Source organism: Sorex fumeus, unplaced genomic scaffold (assembly GCF_029834395.1).
Source record: "Sorex fumeus unplaced genomic scaffold, SorFum_2.1 ptg000033l, whole genome shotgun sequence".
Lineage (NCBI taxonomy): Eukaryota > Metazoa > Chordata > Mammalia > Eulipotyphla > Soricidae > Sorex > Sorex fumeus.
The window spans coordinates 24,923,569-24,951,357 of NW_026606090.1; positions in this window are offsets into that span (position 1 = coordinate 24,923,569).

Here is a 27,789-nt window from a genome sequence, read left to right on the forward strand (position 1 = left end):
ACACAGCTGTGTGCTTGCCAATGTGAGTTCTGCATGTTTCCACCTTTTTCCAAAACGAATCTGACCCGCATGGTTTTGTACCAACTCTGGGGTGAAGTTTCCATAGAATTTATCACCAGGACTATTTACCAACAAGTTTCTCCCATCAGTCCCTTCCTGACCCAGGCCTCCAGCATTATTCTTACGGTCTCGGTCCACAGAGGATCCTCTCTAACCCAACGCTCTGTCCTTTTTCTGAACTCTTCTCAGCATTCCAACTCAGCTTTCATACTTTAAGACACGGCTTTTATCTTTGAGAAACCTTTTTTGAGTGTGTGGAGGGGTGCAGCTTGGTCAAAATCCAGTGATGCTTAAGGTTTACTCTGGCTCTGTGCTCAAGGGTCATTCCTGATGGTGCCTGGAAGACATTAGGTAGTATCAGGAATTCAAATAAGGATCAGCCACATGCAAGCCAAATGCCTTGACCTCTGAATCATCTCTGTGGCCCCAGAAAGTCTATTTTTGCCAGTATTTAATAGGATCTCACACACGAAAATCCGTCATCTTTCTGTTCACAGTTTGCTACTGTTCTTTTTTTTTCTTTTTTTGTGTGTCATACCTGGAGATGCACAAGGGTTACTCCCAGCTCATGCACTCATTAATTACTCCTGGCTATGCTCAGGAGACCATATGGAATGCTGGGAATCGAACCTGGATCGATCACAAGCAAGGCAAATGCCCTACCTGCTGTGCTATCACTCCAGCCCCTTCACTGCTGTTCTTAATGCTAAAGTTAGCTCACTCACAAGCCTGACCAGAACTGGTGACTGCCCTCTTCTTATTTTACTTTAAATGAAGTGCCTAGGCCATCTGATGGATGCTTATTCCCCCCCTTTTATTTCTTTCTTTGGATTCCAAGGAGAAAGGGGAGGATTTTAATTGAAAAGACTGGCATTTAAATTCCTTGTATTCTATTTAAATGCCATTCATTACCTACTAGAGTGTGTTTTTTAATTTATTAGTTCCTAGTTATTTTAATAAGTGAGAAGAGCTGAATAGAGGGAAAGGAAAAAGGGAGAAAGTCAATAGAAAGCCAGAAACTAAAACTGTTTCTTCTAAAATGAAAGAAAGAAAATGCCAGACTCTAATGTCAATAATACAGAAATGTCTAGACCTCCAAGACAGAAGAGAGAGTGTCGCAACATCCAAGGTTATCCACTGTAATGGGGTGATATAATGTGATGGTTGTCTAATGAAGAAGAAATGAGATTAAGAGTTAATGTACCCAAAACCAGAGATAGAACAAAAGGGAGTGCCCTGCCACAGAGGCAGGGTGGGATGGGGGATGGGGGGGTGGGATGGATACTGGTAATGGTGGGGGTGGAGAATGGGCACTGGTGGTGGGATGGGTACGCAATCATTTTATAACTGAAACCCAAGCACAACAACTTGTAGGCCTACAACTGTACCTCATGGTGTTTCACTAATAGAAAAAAAATTTTTAAAAAATAAAATAAAAGTCACGGTCACGGTCCTTCCGTTGTTCATTGATTTTCTCGAGCGGGCCCAGTAACATCTCCATTGTTGTTACTGTGCTTGGCATATCGAATACATCACAGGTAGCTTGCCAGGCTCTGCTGTGCAGGCGAGATACTCTTGGTAGCTTGCCGGGCTCTCCGAGAGGGGTGGAGGAATTGAACCCAGCTCGGCCCCGCTGGCTGCACGCAAGGCAAATGCCCTACCGCTGTGCTATTGCTCCATCCCTAAAACGTTAGGGGTATATAAAACACTGAAGATGACAGTTGGCCGCTTGTAAGGCAAATGCCCTCCAGCTGTGCTATCGCTCCAGCTCCAGATTATTTTTTTTAATAAAAAAATTTAAAAAAAGAGTTAATGCTAGATGAGCTGGGATTTTTCTACAAGTTCCAGAAGAATGCTTACCTCATTAGAATGAGAGATATGGAGAAGACGGTGGGTATCAGAAGCCAGAGAACGGATTTAGTCACCTGCTGGGGGATATTAAAGAAGGACTTAACAAATGACACACACTACTTTTTCTGATCAGTTAGTCTGTGTATGACTATAGTTAGAAGATGATAGAAAACAAATATTCTTTATGTTCTTCCTCGGATTCAGCAGCTGGGAAAATATTGGAGGAAAGAGGATAAGCGTCTCAGGAGCTCAGAGATGGCTCAGTGGTGTAAGGCAGGAGGTTGAGGGTTTGATCTCCCGTATCACCTGACATGCTGAATGCAGCCTAGAAGCACTGTGGTTCATGATCCCTGGCCCCACAACAAAGTGTGTGATCTCAGGGGCACCACAACTAAGCATTTGACCCCTCAAGTGAGCATCACAAACAAGTGTGTTTGACCTGCGGTCATTGCATCAACAACGTCAGGGAAGGGAAGGTGGAAAGTAGAAAGGAAACAGAGCAACAGGCAAAAGGAAAAGTTTCAGGACAGAGAGAGATTCTGTGACTGCCCGAAGAAGGAAATCACAGGATCTGACACTTTGGTTTTCACCCAAAGCGCTCCTCATCAACAGCTCACTCACTTTCTATTCAAACAGACCCACAAAATAATAAAGAAGGCTTTTTACAGACTCTAAGATCGAATTAACTCCTGGCTATTGTCGTAGTCATGATCATCCACATAAATATTATCTGAAGACTCTGCATCAGAGATTGTCATTGACAGTACTCAATTAATTACTTAGTTAAGTGCTTCGACTTATCTCAATGTAGCACTGTAGCACTGTCCTGTGGTAGTTCATCGATTTGCTCGAGCGGGCACCAGTAATGTCTCCATTGTGAGACTTGTTACTGTTTTTGGCATATCGAATATGCAAAGGGGAGCTTGCCAGGCTCTGCCATTTGAGCAGGATACTCTCGGTAGCTTGCCAGTCTCTCCGAGAGGGCCAGAGGAATCAAACCCGGGTCTGCCACATGCAAGGCAAATGCCCTACCTGCTGTGCTATTGCTCCAGCCCTGATTTATCTCAATAGGAAAATTATTTCATAAATATAAACACCAGTTAAAATATCTTGGATCAAATAAAACACGTGATTTAGAAAGCACCATCTTGTGTTTTTCTCTTTTGATTTGAATAAAGCCAATTTTGTTGTTGTTACCTCTCCTTGATATGCCTTTGACTGTGTGTGGGGGTGGGAGGGGTAGAGGGAAATTGAGAGAAAGAGACAATTTTGTTTATATATCAAATTTAGAGTTTTGTGAATGTGTGTGCAGACAGAAGTGATCTATATGAGAAATTTCAAAGTAGTCTTTGTTTTCATTCACAAAAGTATACACAATGATTATGATATGTCTCATGCAAAATATCATGAAATCATTACCTTCGAGATCTTGCAATAGCACATAGCTGTGATGCATGCCTAAATCACAAACCAACTCTGAGATTGAATAAGAAGCATGACACTGTCACTGTCACTGTCCTCCTGTTGTTCATCAATTTACTTGAGCGACCCCAGTGACATCTCCATTGTGACACTTGTTACTGTGTATGGCATATCGAGTACGTCATGGGTAGCTTGCCAGGCTTTGCTGTCAGGGCGAGATACTCTTGGTAGCTTGCTGGGCTCTCTGAGAGGGGTGGAGGAATTGAACCTGGGTCGGCCAGGTTGGCCGCGTGCAAGGCAAATGCCTTACCTGTTGTGCTATCGCTCTAACCCAAGAAGCACATATCTATATATCTATACCTATCTATATACATTCAGTTATATATATATGTATATTGTTTTTTGGGGGTGGGGGCTACTTTTTTGGGGATAAGGGGCTACTCCTGGCTCTGCACACATGATTCACTCCTGGCAGTGTCAGGGACAAGCACCTTTCCTACTGTGCTCTCTGGCCCCAAGTGGAATATTCTAAAACAAAAACAGAATCATAGATATTCAAAACTGACTTATTTCCATAACAAATTTCTGACCAAATGACACATCTTAGGAAGTGCTATATTTTCAGTAGTTGAAAAACCTTGAGTCTTTCAACTCAAGAAAGTTATGCAGTCTATAGACTGCATAACCAAATTAAGTCCTACTCTTGAATCAATGAATTCAGTTATTTTAAAAAGTGGAATAAGTCCTTACAACACTTCACCTGTGCAGTAACTGAGAGAAATGATCCCCTCTTGATATTCCTTTGACTTAATTGTGTCATAATCCAGGTTCAAGTGGAAAAGCTAGTCATAAATGACTTGCTTAATTCTAATTTTAAGCAACTCTGACATATGAAAAGATCCCAAATCCATCTTTTCCAAAAGGAGTGCCACTTCTTTGACAAATTTTCAAACACAATTGTCTGCATCTTCTCATATTGACTTACTAGCCCATGGACATTTTTAAAATCTGTGTTTGATTTCGAAAGGAGACCTTTGAGCCTGCTTTATATAGATGCTTGACAATAAGTAGACTGATAAAGGAATAGATAGTGGCATAGATGAACTGAGAGTCATAGGAAGAAGACAAAGACACTGACTGCAGGCCATGTGATGCTGCTTGCGGCTGCTTGGTTTAAACCTGGGCTATGATACCCTTAAAGGGACTTAAGACTGCTGGTGAAAACAACTTTTCCCCTTTCCTTAAAAATGAGTGTTTCTGCAAATCCCTCCTGTTGAAATATTTCCAGGCTTTTAGAATTGGGGGGAGATGTGGCAATTGTGGTAGAATTATAGAGAAATTGATAATATCTTATACTTGGTTAAGAAAACAAAGGAAATCAAATCAACAGTGTAATTTCTACCTCTCAGAGAGGCAATTTAGCAGCTTGACTATATGGAAAATTGTGGGTTTGGGGGGAAATATTTCAAATTCAAACATTACAGAAAGTTACCCATGGTGGTCTTTAAAATATCTTATATGCTGTTTTGCACAGTACTGCATAGTTTAAAATAGGGGTTGTTAAGAATGAAAAGCTACAGTACCTTTATAGGACAAAGCAGGATAAAGAATTTCTACTTAACATATAATATGTTGAGAAAAAAATAATCTTTGGGAATTTAGAAAGTAATTCTTCATTCATTTGTTTAATTTTCTCTATGCCAAACAAAATTGCTTTTACAGATTTACAAGGCCGTAATAAATATTTGTTCAATAAATGAGTACCTTGTGGCATAATCATTCAGAGCCACCAGCACTGTTACAATGACAAGAAGGTAAATAGAGCCAGGCAAATAACACAAGGTTAAGATGTTTACTTTATATCCTGCTGACCCTGGCTCAAACCCCTGGAACCACATATGGCCCCCAAGCACCACTGAGCTTCATTCCTGAGCACAGTGCCAGAAATAGTCCTGAGCAACAGTGTTGGGTGTGCCCAACACCTCCTCCAACCCCACTCCTATAAATGATAGGAAATGAAAAGGTAAATGAAAGAGAGAAATGTGATAAGGAAGACATCAGATCATGTGCCATCTGACTATAGTGGTTATAAATGAAAAGGGAGTGTGGACCCCTCTTGCTTCAAATTCTCTTATCTCTTGAATTTCACTTGACAAGTCATTAAAATCTTTGAGTTTCAATTTCTTCATCTACATAATGGGGGTAAAAATAGTGTCTTTATTGTCAAGTTTTTAGGAAAAATTGTTATCATAAGCCCTATTAAATATATAATATATTTACTGAAATACAGTGATGGCACAATAAATATTAGCTATGATTACATTGATGTTTTAAACTAATATACTTATATAGTTGGTTTTAATTTTTAGACTCGAATGAATATTAATGTTTTATTCAAAATATTATTTCAATTTATAAATACCTTTTTTTATTTTGAAGGGGTTCTCTCAAGCAGTACTCTGGGGCCTTAAGGTCACTCCTGGCAGTTCTTGGCCACTGAAATAGAAGAATGATCCAAGGCCCAAGAATAGAGTATTTCTTGAGCACTATGGTTCAAGGGATGACCATGGTACTACTCATGGTCTTCCAGGGATCAACCAGGAAATGCTCCCAGGGACCACGTGGTGCCAAAAATGACAGCCCAGTCAAATATGTGCTCTAGCTTCTGCACTTTCTCCCCAGCTTGTAAATTTTGCTTTTATTACTTGTGCTTTAGGTGCCGTATTCAAAATATCATTGCCAAATGACAGAGGTTTTTGCCTTTTGTTTTCTCTAGGGGCTGGAGCAATAGCACTGCGGGTAGGGCGTTTGCCTTGTACCTGGCCGATCCGGTAGACCCGGTTTGATTCCTCCGTCCCTCTCAGAGAGCCCGGCAAGCACCAAGAGTATCCCACCGGCATGGCAGATCCTGGCAAGCTTCCTGTGACACATTCGATATGCCAAACACAGTAACAACAAGTGTCACAATGGAGACATTACTGGGCCCATTAGAGCAAATTGATGAACAACAGGAGGACAGGCGACAGTCTTCTCTAGGAGTTTTATAATTTCAGTTCTTTCACTTAAATCTTTAGTCTACTTAGTGTTCATTGTTATGAGCGATAGAAGAAAGATATCAAAATGGACTGAGTTGCATATAAATATACAATTTCCCAGCTCCATTTATTGAAGCAATAGTCTTTTCTTCACTGAATCTTCTTGACTATTTTTTCAAATATTTTAGCTCACCAACTATGCAAGGGTTTGTAGTTGACAGTATGATATTGTACATTTGCTAAGAGAACAGTTCCTGAAAATTCTCACCAGAAGGAAAAAATTGTAACTACAAGTGTGATTGATTAAATTTAGTATGGTAGTTATTTTGCTATATGTGTATATTGCAAAACAGTAAGTTGTGCCTCTTAAAAGCATGCAATGTTAAATGTCCATTATACCTCAATAAAACTGGAAAAACAAACAAATAAAACCATGAATGCTTAAGCTATTTTCCATGAAAGGATCACCTCACAAGTCTCTTTATTTTAAAAATTGCTTAAGCCCCAGAATATCAATTTGTACTGTAGGCAACATGTATTAACTTAATAAAATAAATATTTTTAAAGATTACTAAGTATACTTTCAAAAGTTATATTTTTGTATTTTATACAGTTATATTTTAAAAGTTAGGGAAAGCAAAGGCAATCTGGAGGCCCTCTAATTCTTAGTAAAGTAGTCCTGGGAAGGGGAGTTGGGCTGAAGAGCATCTCTGGGGAGGCATGGAAGGAGACATAACAATTTTCAAGACAGTGACTCACTGAATTTACAAAGAGAATCTCTTGAAGTGTTAATGATCACTAAGATTGCATGTCAGGAGATGTTAAGTGAAAAGAGAAGAGAAAAATGTCTTTCTTTGTCAACTGAAGCATAACTGGGTGGATGATGGTAGAAGGCGAGTATATAGTGAATCCTTTGGGTCAGGTTGCTTGAATCCACTGCTCTGAATCAGGTGGGTTTTACTGCAATAAGAAAAAAAGTTACATTAAAGTAAAACTGGAATAGACTGCCCTGCACCAGTCTTTGAATGCTAGTTCGTGCAGAAGAGATATGCAAGACTGGCTTGCAAAATATGAAAGATTCCACTGGCTGCAACAGTCCTAAATATTGAAATCTTTATGGCATATCGATGTTGATAGATTAGCGGTATGTCAGGAACCTTTTAAAACTGAAACATCGTGCTGACTGGATGTTAAAAAAAAAGACAGATTTTGAGCTGTGTTTCTTAACCTTTTTCTAACTCTGGCATCCTTTTGACCTTGCTTCTCTCCTGATACCCCCTTGTCTTACCAGTTGTCTCCTACTGTGGTACCCTTGATACATTGTGAGGGCCCACGGGGGGCCATATGGCACCTGGTTGAGAAAAACTGATTTAGAACACACCACTAATCTGGCACAGAATTCCTTTAGATGGGAAATCAATTATTTAAGCATGTAAACATTGACCAGACAATCACATCTCTTAGCTGTTGAGTAACATAAAAATGTAGTCTTTGATATACTGGCACAATGAGAGACCCATATGTTTATATATTTCTCCCTCACAATTTACCTTTATGTGTGGAATAGGGGGTGTTGTGACTAAATGTATCTGCTCTAGCCCCAGTGAGAATGTATTTGGAAATAGGCCCTGTAAAGAAATGATGAAAGAGATGATGAGTTCATAAAAGAACCTCCCAAACTCTATAGAGATTATGAGGCTTCTAGAAACAGAATGGTTGCCCAGAACGGGAGGAAGGGAGTTACTTTTCATGTACAAAACATTTCAGTTATGTAAGATGAAAAAGTTCTAGAGATCCACTGAACAGAATTTTGCGTATGTTTTTGCATATAGTTTGCTGTCTACTTACTGTTTGGTGAAGAGACTAGATACATTCATTATCTTTTTATGTCACAATGAAACACTGAATGTGTCCCTTCACCCTCTCCAAAGTTCTGGTGTAAACACTGCTTAAGTTTTTGCTATATAATAAAGCTACTGAGTCAGACCGTTAATATAGTAGGTAGGTCACTTTCTTGTATGGCTGACTCGATCCCTGGCATCTCATATGGTGCCCTGAATCCATCAGGAGTGATCCCTGAACACAGAGCCAGGAAGAAGCCCTGAGCATTGCTGAGTGTGGCCCCCAAGCAAACAGAGAAAAAAGCTGCTTACCTCAGAGAATGATGATGGTAACTTGAAATGGTTTATGTTTGTTTCTTAAATATATGAAAGACTTAAATTCTTTAACAAGCCAACTTATCTGACTGGAGGCCATTTAGGAAGAGAGTGTCCCCAGGCAATAAAGTCAATGTCATACTTATCATTTCTTTTTGTGGTCTATTCAATCCGCCATAAGCTTGCTTCCATGGGTTTCCAGAAAGGTTCCCAGTGCATCCCCAGCTGTGGGAGAGTTCATTCTTTTCCTGATCTGCTACTTTGCTGGGGATCTCACATTTTTTCACCTTTTTACCCAATATTCTCTGGAAACCTTCACTCTCTTGCCCTGGACATGTACCTCCTGTAGAGTGGAACGTTTACAAGCAATAAAAAATTGCTCTTGTTGATAGTTTCCCATTTCTCAAAGACTCCTTTCCTTTCAAGAATGAGGAACAAATAAGTGAAATGAGGGTAGAAAACCCCAGACGCTCACATGCACGGAACTTTTTAGTGAAATGCAAAGTGAAATAGGAATCATCATGGGTAATGCTCACTAAGGGCTTAATGTGCAGTAGGCACAAAGTTAAGTGTCGTTTGTGGCTTAGCTCATTTACTCATTATGACAACTCTATGAGATTGGAATATTACTTTTCTCATTTTAGAGATTTGAATGGAGGCTTAAAGAGAATAGGTAATTTGAGGAGTGGGTAGAAAGTCTGGCCTCAACAATGGCAACAGTACAAAGGACAGATTCAATTACTTATTAACCGGCGATGACACTACCTACTCATCAGAGTCTCAGCTATAATTTAAGGCTTTTGGGAAATTATCTTTAGACTCTTTTAGAATATATGTGATGTCTATTTTCTATGCATCAGGCATTTTATTTTATGGAATTGGGTTCAAGAACAGTAATAACTTCAGTGGCAAGTAAAAACTACCTAATTCGAACATATTTCAGCTGATTTTGTGATTCATAATATTTTGCTATTAACCTAGTGTTTTATAGGGAATGAAAAGGATTCAGGAAAAGACATGCGAGTATCAAGCTAGAGATCTACTAATCAAGTACTACCAGATATTAAAAGCAAGAGGAAGGATTTAGCACTTATCAGTTAACATTACGCCTTGTGTTTGCCCTGATGGAAGACTCTTCACTGTCCTCTGATGCTCTGACTTGCTCATTGCTTTGGAGTAATCACACATGGAAATTTTATTTCCTCCTTGCTAACCAGAATATCAAGACCAGTTCAGAAATCATGAGGAAACTAAACACTCCATTTGGGCTGACCTTTGTCAAATTCTGATGGGTCTGGAACCTTACCTCCTTTTGTTAGCAACCCCCTTCCTTCCATGGGGAAATAATCTGCAATGTAGCTGTAAGTCTATAAAAAAGGTGCAAGCAATTTCACACTTTTTAAAGTAAACCACCAGCCCAGGAATACTGCACAGCCTTGGTCACTAAGATGTCGAATTATTCCAGATTTCGGTGACAGTTACAGCAGTAGTTTTGTTTTGCTTTGCTTTGTAGCTGCACAGCAAGGACAGCTCATCCCTGACTCTCCTAATTGGAACTTCCTCAGAAAGATGGCAATGGGGATACATTTATCACACAAGCAAGAAGGAAAAAGAAGGGTTTTGAATCTGGTCCCCTGGCACAGGGTTCTGAGTCATGAAGTGGACTTAAATTCCAATAAAAGGAATTTGTTTCTTTGTTTAACACACCCAGTGGTGCTTAAGGATTACTCCTGGGAGAGTTTAGGGGTCTGAATATTGAAGCTATATGAAGCAAGTTACTTAACCCTTGTACCATCTCTCTATCTGTTCACTTGCTCCCCAATTTTGAAGTGGACCTGTCAGACACTCCCAGAGAGGAGGAGCTCAAGTGCTTGCTGCTTTCACTGGGGCACAGGGTGATAAGGGGTGGCTCCTTAAAGTTTATGACCTATGTCCAATACTTCCCTTCTTAGCTATAAAGTGAGAAGCTTCATCGAATTTTCTGCAGCACAAAGTAATGCCCAAATTTGTGTCAGTGGTAATAATGGTGACAGATGTCCCTCAGTGAGTACTGTTTGTGGCTAAAGAGAGGTCATCACCATCATTATTCCTTTCTCCATCAAGTGCTTGCCACAAACTAGGTGCCATATGGGGGGGTTCATGTTCATTCTGCCAGGGCCAAGCATGAGTCTGAGTGAACTGAGCTGGGTAGGGGATACTCCCTTTTGGCTAGTTGAAGACAACAAACAGCTTGATGCCTTTCAGGCTGACAATGGGATTCTTGGTTCTTCTCCATGATGCCCCACAGCCATGCCAAATCTTTGTGCAAGACCGATCCAGTGGGGTAAAGATAGACTTTGGTCTCTTTATTCCGTTCAGAGAGGAACTCAAAATTCATAACAACCCACCCTCTGTCATATTTTCTGGCAATTCAAATGATGTTGGTATGAGAGAAGAACAAGGGATTTGGAGGAGATATTCCCTGGAAACCCTGAATTAAACTGATCATCTTCCATTACAATTCTGCAAATGTTAAAACATATAAGACAATAAATAACATTGATTAGAGAGCTGTTACACGTATTGCAGAAACGTTTAAAAACGTTATCTCATTTGACCCATGATCCTGTACAAAGGTATTATCATTCCCTTAACTGAATATAAGAGACAAAAATAGGGTCTTAGTGACCCGCACATGGTCACACCCATAGCTGCAGAGACAGCCTTCAAAGCAAAGCCTTCCAGTTTGTTCCACCTCTAACAGATCAATTCTAGTTTTGGTAGGCTTTGAGCATATTTCTATGTTTATGTTGCTAAATTAATATGATCTCAGTAGCATCTATACCTTTCAATTAAATTGAGTTTTTTTTTTATCCTGCTCTATGCAATAGATTTCTTGTCACGATATGAGAAAATTCAGGGACCCATTTGTTAAAATACTGGGCCTGGCCCTATTACGGAGCTCGGGATCAGATTCTTTGTAAAAAAGCAGTTCTATTTCTCCACAGACATCACAATCTGTACTTGAGAAGCTGTCTGAAAGAGCCTTATTATTGCAGCATGTTGCTGACAAGTAATGCACTATTGCCATCTATTGTAATGGAGAGTTAGTTGATTTACTGCAAAGGATAGTGAGCTAATAGGAAACATTCAGTATGCAGTTGGGAACCGCAATTCATTGTTCTCCTCTGCACAGGAGCATCACTCAGCAGCTCAGGGCAAGCCACATGCCTCGCTCTTATGGACTGTATTTGACCTGAAGAAACCAAAACCTCACTGAGTTCAAGGTCATGAATCCTAACCACTGATGATAAGGCTAAAGAAGATGAAGCAATTCCTTGAGTCTTTTCCTTTAAAGACAATGGGGAACTTGAATGCCTCCCTGCAGAACACAAAAGGTCTTATTTGAATAGTGCTAGGCTAAGTTAGGCTGTGACTAGGCGACTAGGCTTCTGCCTATCAATTTCCAGGCATGACAATGACAGAAATGCCCTCCTGTCCTTACATGTTGGCACCATCTCATATTCCCCAGGGAGATGCAAATAATGGCTCACTGATTTGGGAGAGGGAGCTGCTGTATCAATTTGCATTTCTGCTTTCCACACTGATCAGAAAACCTTAGGGGGCCCTGATACCCACTTTGTCTCCTGCTGGCCTTAAATAAAATTGTTATCTGCTGATTGGTGCCGGGATCATTCACAGGGGCAGCCAGCATCCTAGGCTTTCTGGTTTCGGGTCTGCCATGGAGCAGAAGAATAGGCTGCCATCTCCAGGAAGCACAGAATGGAGCCAGCTGCTCAATCCATCCCGCCTGAAGCTGCTTAAAGTCTGGCACATCCCAGGAAGTCTCCAATAATGTCAGTTCTTCTAGGAAATTAACTTGAATTCCTTTCCACTCATGCTGAACCTCTCTGGCTTGCTTCCTATTCCTTTGTGCCAGGATAACATAACCCTTTGGTGTGGTATAATTCCATTCTGCCCAAATTGGAATCAATGCTCCTCTGAAGAAAATCAGAAATTCCCACTCCGGCTCTGAGACCCGGAGGACCTTCTCATAGCCTCAGTTTTTCCCTCTCTCCTCTTGACTCTTCACAAGACTCCTGGAGAAGCTGAACAGATCCAGTCACTCCTCAGAACCTTCCAACTGTGTTTTCCATAGCAGCTAGAACCTTAGGAAGTTGAAAAACACAGACTTGTGTTTTTATGACACACCCTGCAGTTAATCTACCAGCTGCCTATCTCTGAGACACTGCGGGCTCCTAGATTGTCCAGCTCTCTTCTTTGCCTCATTGAGTTCCTGTCACATCCCATTCAGCTCAGTTCAACAACTAGTACTGAACTTACACTGCAAGTCAGGCACAGAGGCGGGAATGGAGAGGCAAGGAGGAATCGACACGTTACCTTTATTCTCAATGAGTTCCTGGAGCCAGGAGGAATGTACATATGCTTCCAACAGACTACTTCGATGATATGATAGATTGTGCAGGGGGCGTACTGGAAAGTTACCTGGAGGAGAAAATACCTGAACTGAAGCTGGAAGCTATGCAGGAATAAGCCAAGCGAAGGATGACAGAGCAGAGAACACAAGGAAGTTACAAAGCCTGACTTGGTTATGAAGCCATCTGCAAGAGTTAGACACTGTTGGAGTATGAAATGCACTGCAGTAGGACATTTATACGGTATTCATTGCAATGGAGCCAAGTACTCCCTTCATTACCAAAACCAATCTGGCTGTCTTGCCTGCATCCTGGCTCCAGCACTTTCCAGTATAGGTGCTTTCCAGTACCAATGCATTCATCTTTTCATCAAGTCAAAATACTTTGGATGCTGCCACAAAAATCTGACTGTCAGGAAAGCAAGGAATAAGAACCTCTGTAAGAAAAAAAAAAAGATATGGACACCACTTCTATGTAATCTTTCTCCAGACAGTTTTACTGCCCTAAGAGCTAGCAAATGACACCACTTTAGAAAGCGTTCCGTGAAACTCCAACTAGCATCTCATGACTGGGCTCCAACCCATCACTGGGCTCTGCTGTCCAATTTCTCATGGATCTGCTTTACTTGATTTGGGCAATTTAACCAGCATGAAGATGAATCTGCTGCGTGTCCTGTAAGAGCATGCATCATTTCTTTCCCTTGCTTTGGAATCTGTATTTGCTGAAAATTCCATCACTGGAGCTTTCCTGGGGTTACATGGGGAACTGGTGTCATAAGAATGAGGAGCTGATACAAACATGAAGCTTTAACTTTGCGAAAAAAAAATTAGTCAAGGCATAATGCTAAGTTAGAAGTGCATTTCAGGGTTGCACAAAGCCCTTCTCACTGTCTGTGAGATGCAGAGAAAAGACCCAGTCAATTTAGCATGATGATCATCGTTCTCCCCATAAAGGGAAGTATAACCGCCTCTTCTAATGAAATAGTCCTTTCTTCCTGCTTTAATCAGCGGATTGCGTCCCTCTCTTAGGCTTAAATAATAATGGTCATATAATCTAATACAGTGAAAAGGAAATCAGCAAAAAATATCGAGAATACCAAGAATTATTAGCCAAGACACTTAAAAAAAAACTTCATCTGCTCTGCCTTTTGCAGATCTGAACTTTTAATATCTCTCTAAAGAAAAAAAAGACAGAAACAGATTTTTTTTATAGGAGCCACCCAGAGCACTGCTGGGGGACCCAGGGATACTACTGGTGATGCCAGCCGGGTGGTGTCAGCCTCTTGGGGGCCCATCAGGGTGTTTCTCTGGGTGTGGAGTAAGACAATAGGACCAGTCCAGTGGTACTGGAGGAACTTGTGGTGTCCGGGATCAAACTCAGAACCTTGTAAAAGGTTTGTACTCTGCCTCCTGAGTGATGTCCCTTGTCTTACCCATAGAATTTTAAGGTGAGCAGGATTTCTGTAAAATATAAAATAAAATTTCTACCCAGTTGAATTATCTCCAGTTTGTGAACAAATTTTGTAGTACTTAGATCACTTTCTTTTTGCTGTATGCCTAGAGAACTTGTTGCCTGTACAGTAATTTGGTTATTAATCACAGAGAGTTTATGTTGTCCTGAGTATTATACAATGAACTATTTTTATGTCATGTTTGTCATTCAACTTTTATGCTTTATGACTGTAGTTTAGCAGAGGGGAAAGACATGCTAATATAGGAAGGAAATAAGCTACATTTGAATTGATATGACAACCTGGAAGAATCACCTGAGTTGCCCATTTTGCAGCTATGAGGACTGATGCAATTCAGTTATGGGCCTCAGGTTCTTCATCTTTAATATGGCACTCATCTGAATATTAAGTATGGCACTTCATCTTAAATATGGCTCTCATTTTGCATGGTTACTATAAGAATGAAATAAAATATATGCATAATATTGGTCATGGGAATTGGTGCTCTTTATACTATGGTTTTATCTCTCAGAATGATTTTAAGTTCATGGTACTCTTACTTGGAGGAAAATTCTTGCCATGTGAGATATTCAGCTATATAGAGACTACCATGCTATTAAAAATTCAAAGAGAAAGACTGCATGGAGAGAGAGAAAGAGAGAGAGAGAGAGAGTGTGTGTGAAAGAGAGTGTATGTGTGCGTGTGTGTGAGAGAGGGAGAGAGAGTGTGTATGTAAGAGAGAGGAGAGAGTGTGTGTGTGTGTGTGTGTGTGTGTGTGTGAGAGAGAGAGAGAGAGAGAGAGAGAGAGAGAGAAAGCACAAGCTGACATCCAGACATCCCAGGCAGACTCCACATCTTTCAGATGTCTCCAAATCCATTGAAATACAGCTGCCAGATCAAGAAAGACCCTAATTGAAACCCCCATGTGGACTTGCTCAATTCCACAGCCATAAGGAAAAAGAATGAATATTGTCATAGGTCCCATGAAAAGGATTGTGCTTTTCTTTAGGTAAGTGGTTCTTATGATTTTTTTTCCTTCTACCACTTACCAATTTTGGGCTTTGGAGTCACACTTGGCAATGCTCAGGGGTCACTTCTGGCTCTGCAATTGGGTGTGACCCCTGCAGCTGGGATGACCATATGTGGGACAGAGGATTTTAACCAGGGTCAGCTGGATACAAGACAAGTACCACAACCCTATTCCATCTCTCCTGCAATTAAGAATTTTCTTAATTAACATTCTACTTAATGCAATATCCATTATTTCCAGCTGGACTCAGTTACTTTTATATCTTAATTCAACTAGAACACCAACATGCCATATCAATGGATCTCTGTGATAGCACATAAATTTCATAACATTTGATTTTCTTTCTATGCATTTTCAGAAAGGGAGCATTCTCTTTCTAAACATATAATTATATACATAACAATATATATAATTGCATACATGAAACAGTAATTGTCTGTTAAGAGATATAGTCAATACTACATACAATTCAATTATAAATCAGAAGGACAAACAGTTATACAAATTTCACTATGAATATTATAATCCTTTTAAACTTACAAATATTTGTGGTTGTATAAAATAGAATGAAAATTCTTATTAAAAATTAATCTAGGCAGGAATTGCACCTAAACATCTTTTGAGTCTAAACTTACATATATTAGGGAAAGGATACAAAAAAACAAATGAAGCAGAGATGCTTCTATACCATGAGCCAGGCTGAGTCTCACTCATATCTGGGGCACCCTTGGGTGGGGTGGATGAGCCTACTAGCCACCCAAACAGAGCCCTGGCAGCCGAAAATCTCCAACTCCAATCACTGATCTAGAGCCAGCCTATAAGGTAAGGCTGATATTTGTGGCATCCAGTGATTTGTCCTGGAATCTGACAATCGAGGGAAGTTAAATGAAATAAATTCTAGATTGTTTGTTCTCTTTATCAGCAAATAATGCAGAATAAAAGTTGGGAAAGCCTATAAGAGTGGATGATTAACATCACGTATGATGTAACCTCACATATGCCAGTCATTCTGTCTTCATTTAACTTGAGTTATAAGAGTCTGTCTGGTTTAAGCTCTGACAAGAATCAGGAGTCCAGTTTGTCACACATTGATCAAGCACAACCAATCATTCTACATACTGGATGTCAGATGGTGAAGTGAACATTAGCATGATGACTTGAGACTTTTCTATAGGAGAGCTCATACCCCTCACTCAGAGAGTGTTGTTTGCTAAGAGAAAGACAGAAATGCCTGCTTGTGAGCATGGATACATGGATACTCAATGATAGCTACAACAGTAATAAAAGTATTATTAACTTATATTTATTAGGTGCTTAATCTATGTTCGTGACTCTGCTAAGCACTCATTTTCCTTAATCTCTGTGGCATTATGTTAGCGTATGTTAGTAGTATGACTATTATTATCATCACTTTACCAATGGGGGTACCGAAGTCTCAAAAAAAAGTTCCTCACAGCTGGTGAGCACTAACATTCAATCTTCCTAGAGTGTTCATATGAATATTTGCCTATATATGTGAATATTTGCTGAAATAACACTCCATTATGTATGTAGCGAATACATATTCATTTAAGTCTATATATGTACACATTTCTCAGTCTTATCATGTTGAACATACACATCATCACAATTTACTCAAGTATATGAAGCTGTCTGTTTGCAAACTTAAAGAATTCATTCCAGAATTTGCCTCTGTAATAAATTCAGGAAAGATCCTTAACACAACTCAAGTCTCACAAAAGCTGGTGTGCAGACATGTCGTATGTAGATCAAGAATCAGAAAAGTTTTCTGTAAAGAGACAAATAGTCAACATTTTAGGCTTTTCAGCCCAGATTTTCTTTGTGGCAAGGAGTCAGTTCTGCTATTGCTGATATGCAAAGCAGTCATGCACAATATAGAAACACATGAATATGGCTGAGTTCCAGTAGAACTTTATTTACAAAAACAGGCAGCTGGGGAGGATCTGGCCCTTGAGTGTTGTTTGCTAAGACCTGATCATAGAAGTAGCACACACATAAGCACATATCCACATTCTATAATACAAACAGATTTATAACTATTTCTTTTTCACTTTTATATGTAAATTTTTATCTGTTAGAATATATAAGATCAATTACAATTGATGAGATTCAGCTGTTATTTGTAATAGTACTTTGATACTAACTTTCAACGAATACTATAATGATCAGAAAAATGATCATCAAATATTCAGTTAGATCATACATATCCATTGCTATACAAATTTTATAATATATAATTCCCAATTTTCTCCTCCACAGACATTTTAATTCATGCTATACGTAAACTGAAGAGACAGAGGAGGATATTTTTCTTTTCTTTCTGTGGTACAGAAACTGAGCCCAGGGTCATACCCATGTGAGTGCTCTACCACTAGGTCACACTGCCAGGCCTGGAAGAGTGGAGTTTTTAGAAGTTTCACAGACAGTGCTCAAAGATTCTGGGGCCTATTCTTGGTGACACTTGATAATACAAGTCTGACTGTCATTCAGAACCAGTGATGTGCAGGACTGCATTGCTGGGGCAGAGTTTGTGCTTTGTGTGGTAGAACCTTCAACATACAAGGCATGTGCTCCATCCCTTCAGGCTATCCCCCCCTTGCCCCAGCTGGATGAGTAGGATTCTTATTTTTACAAAAAAGTTTCAGGCATGCAACTAACCAATGCCACATCTACCATTAGAGTGTCAGAATCCTCCCACCAATGTTTCAAAGCTCCCTGTTATGCACCCTCTGTCCAACCTCTTGGTAAACCCAGTCTGTAAGTTGGTTCTCAGGATCTGTTGCTACTGTTCATTTGTTATCCTTTAATAGGTCTCTTTTGATGCACATCTGAGAGATATCATTCTTACTTATTCCTCTCTTTCGAAGTGACTTCACTCAACACGTTCCCTCTAGTTAGATGAGTAGAATTTTTAAGGAATAAAGATCAATTTATGTTTTAAGGGCAAAGTACTGTGAGAAGTTAGATTTTTAAAGTTAAGATTCTGAGATTACATTTATGTTTGTAGGTGGTTAATGTTTCTTTGCCTTTGATCTATGTATATTTACTGATGTATTAGACAAAGATGAAACTAAGATTTGAATTATTTCTTTTGCTTGTTACTAATATAAAATATATTTCTTTCCCCAAGACAAAGAGGAAGTTTTTTTTTTCATCACTTACAGTGAGCTTTTAGAATTCTCTTCAGTTTGGGTAACTAAAGGGCCAGATTTCTTTCTAGTAGCTTTCTGGTTTTTAGCGCTAACATTTTTTATGTCTTGACATATTTTTTAAAGACCAAGAAGATGTTTAAAGAGAAGTCAAGAGACAGCCGGTTTTCAACCCCTGAGCCGCGTGGGACGGGCACAGAGGCCCAGCTCTGGGCAACAAAGCTGAACGGCTCCAATTCCAACAGCAGCAGGTACAGCCCGCCCCCAAGGGCCTGGGTTCCTCTCTGGGCACGCGCAGCTAGAAACAGCCCCGAGACAGCCGGTTTTCAACCCCTGAGCCGCGTGGGACGGGCACAGAGGCCCAGCTCTGGGCAACAAAGCTGAACGGCTCCAATTCCAACAGCAGCAGCAGCAGGTACAGCCCGCCCCCAAGGGCCTGGGTTCCTCTCTGGGCACGCGCAGCTAGAAACAGCCCCAAGACAGCCGGTTTTCAACCCCTGAGCCGCGTGGGACGGGCACAGAGGCCCAGCTCTGGGCAACAAAGCTGAACGGCTCCAATTCCAACAGCAGCAGCAGCAGGTACAGCCCGCCCCCAAGGGCCTGGGTTCCTCTCTGGGCACGCGCAGCTAGAAACAGCCCCGAGACAGCCGGTTTTCAACCCCTGAGCCGCGTGGGACGGGCACAGAGGCCCAGCTCTGGGCAACAAAGCTGAACGGCTCCAATTCCAAACAGGAGACATTCCCAACTCCTCGCCCAGTGCCAGGGACTCTTTCCGGAGCCGCGGCCGCTAACGCGGCCGCGAAATATTTTCCCACTACATATGCCATAGGAACCATAAGCTAACTTCTTAGATGGAAACTTCTCTATTTTAGCTCAGCCACTAGAAATACAGTTGCCAATAACTCATAAGCCTATCTTAACTCACACTGCATATCAAGCAGAATAGTAACACTGAACGTGAAGGACTAAACCACACCTCTCACAATGGTAAAGCAACGCAAAAGCCCACCAAACATTCATATTGAAGAGTCTAGCCCAGATGACACCAACAGTACTGTAGTGTTTGACAACCTCTCTGACAAGGAACTCAGAAGGGAGCTACTTAGGATGCTTAGGGAATTAAAAGAAACAATGGAAAGCAATGCCAATAGAAGACAAGAGGATCTGAAGGCAGAAATGAGGAAAATGCAATCAGAAATGTCAGACCTGAAAAATCTCGTAGGCGAATTGAAAAGCTCAGTGGAAGGCCTCAGCAGCAGAGTAACAGCGGCTGAGAACAGAATCAGTGAGCTCGAAGATGAAGTTCAGAGACTCTCCCGAAAAGAGCAGAAAATGGAAAAGAGACTCACAATTCGGGAACAGATGGCAAGAGAAGATCGTGATGAAGCCAAGAGGGGTAACATAAGAATTATTGGAGTCCCAGAGGGACAGGAAGAAAACTTCGATGAAGAAGAAACTGTCAAAGACATCATTGCTACAACATTTCCAGAGCTGAAGAAAACTTGTGACCACATTCAGGAGGCCCGAAGGGTACCAGCTAGAAGAAATCCGAATAAAAATACCCCAAGACACATTCTGATCAAAATGACCAAAACCTTAGACAGAGACAAAATTCTGAAAGCAGCAAGATCGAAGAAAGAAATCTCTTACAAAGGAGCATCCTTAAAATTCACAGCTGATTTTTCTGATGAAACCCTCATGGCCCGAAAACAGTGGTGGGACATAGTAAAAAAACTCAATGAAATAAATGCCTCCCCCAAAATACTTTTCCCAGCAAGACTCTCATTCATAATAGAAGGAACAACACACAGTTTCACAGACAAACAACAGCTCAGGAACTTCATAGACTCAAAACCATGGTTACAAGAACAACTAAATGGGCTACTTTAAGGCAAGAAAGGCCCCTCAAATACACCCAATTTTAACAGAACAATGGGACAAAATCCCATAACAATAATCTCTCTCAATGTCAATGGGCTAAACGCACCAATTAAAAGACATAGAGTGGCAGGATGGATTAGAAAATTGAACCCAACATTCTGCTGCCTGCAAGAAACGCATCTCAATAGTCAAAGCAAACACAGACTCAGAGTCAAAGGCTGGAAAACAATCCTACAGGCAAACAGCTCCCATAAAAAAGCTGGGGTAGCCATCCTTATATCAGACCACATTGATTTCAGAGTGAGGAAGGTCATAAGAGACAGTGAAGGCCATTACTTATTGATCAGAGGATCTGTACAACAGGAAGAACTTACAATAATAAATGTATATGCACCTAATGAGAGACCAGCAAAGTACTTAAAACAACTACTCATAGATTTGGAAAAAGACATCAATAGCAACACAATACTAGTGGGAGACTTCAACACTGCTTTGTCACCTCTTGATAGATCAACCAGACTCAAGCTTAGCAAGGACATACTTCATTTGAGGGAAACAATGGAAGAAAGGGACTTAGTAGATATATACAGGACACTTCATCCACAAAAAGCTGAATACACATTCTTCTCAAGCGTACATGGAACATTCTCCAAGATAGACCACATGCTGAGCCACAAAACATGCCTCCATAAAATTAAGAAGGTAGAGATTGTATCAACAATCTTCTCAGACCATAATGCGCTGAAATTAGAAGTAAATCACACACAAAAACAGAAAACTAAATCAAACACCTGGAAATTAAACAGTGCACTATTGAACAACGAGTGGATTAGACAGGAAATCAAAGAGGAAATCAAAAGATTCCTAGAAACGAATGAAAATGAGAACACGAGTTACCAAAACTTATGGGACACAGCAAAGGCTGTGTTAAGAGGAAAGTTTATAGCTCTACAAGCATTCCTCAGGAAGGAGGAGCGAGCACACATAAGTAACCTAACCTCACAGCTTAAGAGCTTGGAGAAGGACCAAAAAAAGGAGCACAACCCGAACAGGAGAAAGGAAATAATAAAACTCAGAGCAGAGATTAACGAGATGGAAACCCAAAAAACAATCCGAAAGATCAATGAAACCAAGAGCTGGTTCTTTGAGAAAATTAACAAGATCGATAAGCCTCTAGCAAAACTCACAAAGAAAGGGAGAGAGAAAACCCTAATAAACCGAATCAGAAATGAAAAGGGGGTCATTACAACAGAAACCACAGAAATTCAGAGGATCCTCAGGGAGTACTTTGAGAAGCTTTATGCCACGGAACATCAAAACCTCGAGGAAATGGATAAATTCCTAGACTCCTACAGACTCCCAAGGCTGAACCAAGAAGACCTGGAATACCTGAACAGACCTATCACCATCAAGGAAATTGAAATGGTAATAAAAAGTCTCCCCAAGCACAAAAGTCCTGGCCCGGATGGATTCACTAGTGAATTCTTCCAAATCTTTAAAGAGGACTTACTCCCAATACTCTTTAAGCTTTTCCACGAAATTGAAATATCAAAAACACTTCCAAACAGTTTCTACGAAGCAAATATCACACTGATACCAAAAGCAGACAGAGATACCACAAAGAAAGAGAATTACAGGCCGATATCCCTGATGAACACAGATGCAAAGATCCTCAACAAACTACTAGCAAATAGAATCCAACTACTCATCAAAAAGATCATACACCATGACCAAGTAGGATTCATCCCAGGGATGCAAGGATGGTTCAACATTCGGAAATCAATCAACATAATCCACCATATCAACAAAAGAAAAGATAAAAAGCATATGATCATATCAATAGATGCAGAGAAAGCATTTGATAAGATCCAGCACCCCTTTATGATGAAAACCCTAGCCAAAATGGGTATAGAGGGGACCTTCCTCAACATAATTAAAGCCATCTACCACAAGCCTACAGCAAGCATCATCCTCAATGGGGAAAAACTGAGAGCCTTCCCTCTAAGATCAGGGACGAGACAGGGATGCCCACTCTCTCCACTGCTGTTCAATATAGTACTGGAAGTACTTGCAATAGCGATTAGGCAGGAAAAAGATATTAAGGGCATTCAGGTAGGAAAGGAAGAAATCAAGCTCTCACTATTCGCAGATGATATGATACTCTACTTAGAGAACCCAATAACTTCCACCAAAAAACTCCTAGAAACAATAGACTCGTATAGTAAAGTTGCAGGTTATAAAATCAATACCCAAAAGTCCATGGCTTTCCTATACGCAAACAGTGAGAGAGAAGAAAGCAACATGAAAAAAACAATCCCATTCACAATTGTGCCCCAGAAAATCAAGTACCTAGGAATCAGCTTAACTAAGGAAGTAAAGGACCTGTACAAAGAAAACTACAAAACGCTACTTCAGGAAATAAAAGAGGACATGAGGAAATGGAAAGATATCCCCTGCTCATGGGTCGGGAGACTTAACATTGTCAAAATGGCAATACTACCGAAAGCATTGTATAAATTCAATGCAATCCCTATAAGGATACCCATGACATTCTTCAAAGAAATGGAGCAAACACTCTTGAAATTTATATGGAACAATAAGCCCCCACGAATAGCTAAAGCAATTCTTGGGAAAAAGAAAATGGGAGGAATCAACCTCCCGAACTTCAAACTGTACTACAAAGCAGTAATAATTAAAACAGCATGGTACTGGAACAAAGGCAGAACTGCAGACCAATGGAACAGGGTTGAATACACTGACATCTCTCCTCAATCATATGCTCATCTAATCTTTGATAAAGGTGCAAGTAATGTGAAGTGGAGTAAGGAAAGCCTCTTTAATAAATTGTGTTGGCATCACTGGATGGCTACATGCAAAAAAATAGGCTCAGAACTCTGCCTAACACCATGTACAAAAGTAAGATCAAAATGGATTAAAGACCTCAACATCAGACCAGAAACCATAAGGTACATTGAAGATAAAGTTGGCAAAACCCTCCATGACATTGAAGCTAATGGTATCTTCAAAGATGCCACGCCACTGGCCGAGCAAGTGAAAACAGAGATAGATAAATGGGACTATCTTAAACTAAGAAGCTTCTGCACCTCCAAAGAAACAGTGACCAAAATACAAATACAGTCTACAGAATGGGAAAGGATATTCACCGAATACACATCTGACAAGGGGTTGATATCCAGGATATACAAAATACTGGTTAAACTCCACAAGAAGAAAACATCCAACCCCATCCAAAAATGGGGCAATGAAATGAACAGAAACTTTCTCAAAGAAGAAATCCGAATGGCAAAAAAGCACATGAGAAAATGCTCTACATCATTGATCATCAGGGAGATGCAGATCAAAACCACAATGAGATACCATCTCACACCTCAGAGACTGGCCCACATTCAAAAGAACAAAAGCAACCGATGCTGGCGTGGATGTGGCGAGAAAGGGACACTCCTTCACTGTTGGTGGGAATGTCCACTGGTTCAGCCCTTCTGGAAAACAGTATGGACGATTCTCAAAAAATTAGAAATTGAGCTCCCATTTGACCCAGCAATACCACTCCTGGGAATATATCCCAGAGAGGCAAAAATGTATAGTCGAAGTGACATCTGCACTTGTTTGTTCATTGCAGCCCTCTTTACAATAGCCAGAAACTGGAAGAAACCTGAATGCCCAAGAACAGATGACTGGTTAAAGAAACTTTGGTACATCTACACAATGGAGTACTATGTAGCTCTTAGAAAAGATGAAGTCATGAAATTTACATACAAGTGGTACAATATGGAAAGTATCATGCTAAGCGAAATGAGTCAGAAAGAGAGGGATAGACATAGAAAGATTGCATTCATCTGGGGGATATAAAGTAACAAAGTATGAGATTAATACCCAAGAATAGCTGAGATCAGCACCAGGAGGATTACTCCATAACTTAGAGGCCAGCCGGGTATCCTAGAGGAAAGGGCTATTCAGATAGAGAAGGGAGCACCAAATAAAGGATGTTTGGAGGATCCTCCCAGGAGGGGAGATGCATGTCGAAAGTAGACTATGGACTGAACATGTTTGCCACTCAATGCCTCTTTTGCAGACCACAACACCCAAAAGGAGAGAGAGAACACAGGGGATTGCCCTGCCACAGAGACGGGGGGATGGGGGGATGGGGGTGGGAGGGATATTATCCATGGTGGTGGAAAATGGGCACTGGTGGAGGGATGGGTATCTGATCATTGTATAATCAAACCCAAGCACAAAAAATTGTAAATCTACAACTTAAAAAAAAAATAAAATAAAATAAAGGGGAAAAAAAAAAAGAAAAAAAAAATAAAGAGAAGTCAAGTCCTCCTTATTTTCTATGCATTAATATATGCATGTATTTGTTTCTAAATATTATTTTACATTATGCTTCCCACTAGTGAACATGCACAATGGCCCTTACATCACCAATATCAAATAAATACTCAAAAATACATATATGGTCTTCAAGGACTTAAAATCCTCTGAAAATTGAGTAAAATTTTAAAATGTCCACCTTCAGAACTCCTAGACCTTTCTTGCTCAGTCTCATCACTCACTCGGTGTCCTTAGGAGAGTATGAGCTATATGGAATGGGGCCTTTCCTTTAAGCTAAGTTGTGCATGAATCCATAAACTCTGTGCACCCGAATTTACTAACTTGTAACTTGGGTCAGTGATGCCTATCAGATGCTTATTTTGAAGAGAGATCTCAAAGTAATATCTGATAAAGTATAAAATGCAGAATATTTCTGTTCCTTTCAAGAGGCAGTGATTGATAGAGAAAGTTATTTTTCATTTAAAAACCTTTCATTAAAAATGAGAGTATTAAAGAAGAGAAGGGCAACCTTTAGGAAAGATGAGAAAGTATGTGTAGAAGATATATTTCAGAAGAAAGTGCTTCACAGAAAGTTACAATACCCTTACTTTGGTTTAGTCCGAGATGAAAATAAAGGTTAAAAGAGTGTAATTACAGACTATTTAAAGTAATTATGATGAGCTGAGATGACAGAATTTTCATATTACAAAGCTTGATTTGTTTTAAAGAAAAAAGAAAAAAACCCATCTTATGTCACAAGCTGACTTTGTTTAGATTAGACTTTGATGCATAGAGAGAGCTAATAAAAAGTTATCTTGAAACCGGTCTTGCTTATATTTACTAGAAAAATAATGAGAGAGTAAACAAAAGAGGGGGGTTATAATAAAGCAGGAGAAGATAATTTTATTTTTTAAAAGATTGCATGCCCTTCACTTAATAAGAGAACTTTCCAGATCATCAGCTGAGCTACTTCTAAGGTTTGGGGCAAAAATTGAAGACAAAGAGGGGAAGTTTTTATCTGCAGAGTTCCTATTTCACAAGAAAAGCAAGTCTCTCTTTGTAAATTGGTTTCTGATGTTCTCATCTGGGGTGTTAAAGAATCTACAGTATGTTTTCCTACTGAATATTTCTGTTTGGCTATTGCTCTTTTCCTCAGAGAGAATCAAAATTTTTAACCGTATAAGACTAAATACAAGACTTTGTTTTTTTGTTCTATTTTGTTCTGAGTGAGTCCTTAAGAAAGGAAGGTGGGAATTCCAGAAATGTCACTCTGTCCCTTTCTAGCATAAATCAGTGATTTTCTCCTGCGTATGTACTGATCTAATGTTCAGCAATGATGTCCGAACACCCCGTCACAGTTTCGCCAGGGATGTGACTGTGTTGGTATGACATCGGCCACTGTGCACTTGCTTTCTGTTGATGGAAATGTGCTTCATGCTGATTGCTCAGATGGCTCTTTCAGCAAGAGCTTGGCCTGAGTTTCCATTGCTTAACCAATGCGTGCACTGTCCTGGAAGGATAGCACAGCGGGTAGGGTGTTTGCCTTGCATGCTGCAGACCTTGGTTCGATTCCTCTGCCCATCTCGGAGAGCCAGGCAAGCTACCGAGAGTATCCCGCCCACAGGGCAGAGCCTGGCAAGCTCCCCATGGTGTATTCAGTATGCCAAAAACGGTAACAACAAGTCTCATAATGGAGACATCACTGGTGCCCGCTGGAGCAAATTGATGAACGATGGGAGGACAATGATACGGTGCTACAGAGCAACCCAATGAGCAAGATGTTCTTTAACTTTCCTAAGGACTCTGTCTTATTGATTCTGAGCCAGAAATAAGAACATTTCTGAGAGTGTGTGCATGTGCACGCCAGAGAGGCAGAGAAGGAAAAAGAGCATGCTTTCTTGTGGAAATGAAACAGAATTTATGAGTAAGAACAGACAGTTTCTACTCCTGTTTGGCAAAAAAGAAAAAAAAAAAGTCTGTGTCTCAGCTTTCTTTGACTCTCTATTCCAAAGAAGTCTGAGTCTGTGTTTATGTGCCAGAGAGAAAAGATTTGGGACATGGGGAAATCTAAGAGAAGTCACACAGGCAAATTTGTCTGCATAGCAAAAAGGAAACAGCAGACTGAACGGCCCCTCCCCCTTTAGAATATGAGCAGACCCCCCCACCCCCCCACCCCAAGTTTAGAATATGATAAGTCCGCAGGAGAAAGTTATCTCTAAAAATAAGCCTTTGTTTGAATCTCCATGGAAATGCCAAGCTCTGCACAGGGCATTAATGCTTTCTTGTAGAGAGCATGAAGCACCTTGGGGCCAGGGCCAGGGTGCCAGGAATTCAGACATGTGAGAGTTCCTGGTGACAGTCACCTGGGCTTTCTCTGGGCTTTGGGGACTTGAACTAGGATTCCCCCATTGGCATCAAATTCACATTCTTATGCACCAATATCTTTTGCATGAATTAACAGACTTTTTGTTTGCAGCCTCCGCTGGATAAAACCATACTGTGAATCTAAGGTTTTAACCTTAACATTCCCCATTTTCAGTTTAATTAAGTCCATATTCTAAGAAATGCTTTCTTGCCAACCTTTACAATAAGACACTCTTGTCAGGCAGGAGCTAATCTCCAGTGCTCTTTGCTCTAGCCCATAATTAATTTTAAGAACAAAAGTAGAATTCTGAAAAGTTATCCACAGATGATCACGTTGGGGGTTTGAAAAATAATGGACTCTCTTTCTCGGGTAACTTTGTCACCTATTGTCTGATTTAGACTGAATGTGATGAAGACAACTCAGGCTCTAGAAAATATCTTTCCAACTTGGTAATTTATTACTAGTGATGTCTTGGTTTGCAGTCAATGAATTCTCAGGAGAGAGAGGGTTTCATGGGTATATTTTTCACACTTTTTATTGATAACAGGAAAAACAGAATTTTTCCTTCTCAAAAGCATATAGTTATTTCTAGGCTTCATTTACCATTAAGGAGGGTGGT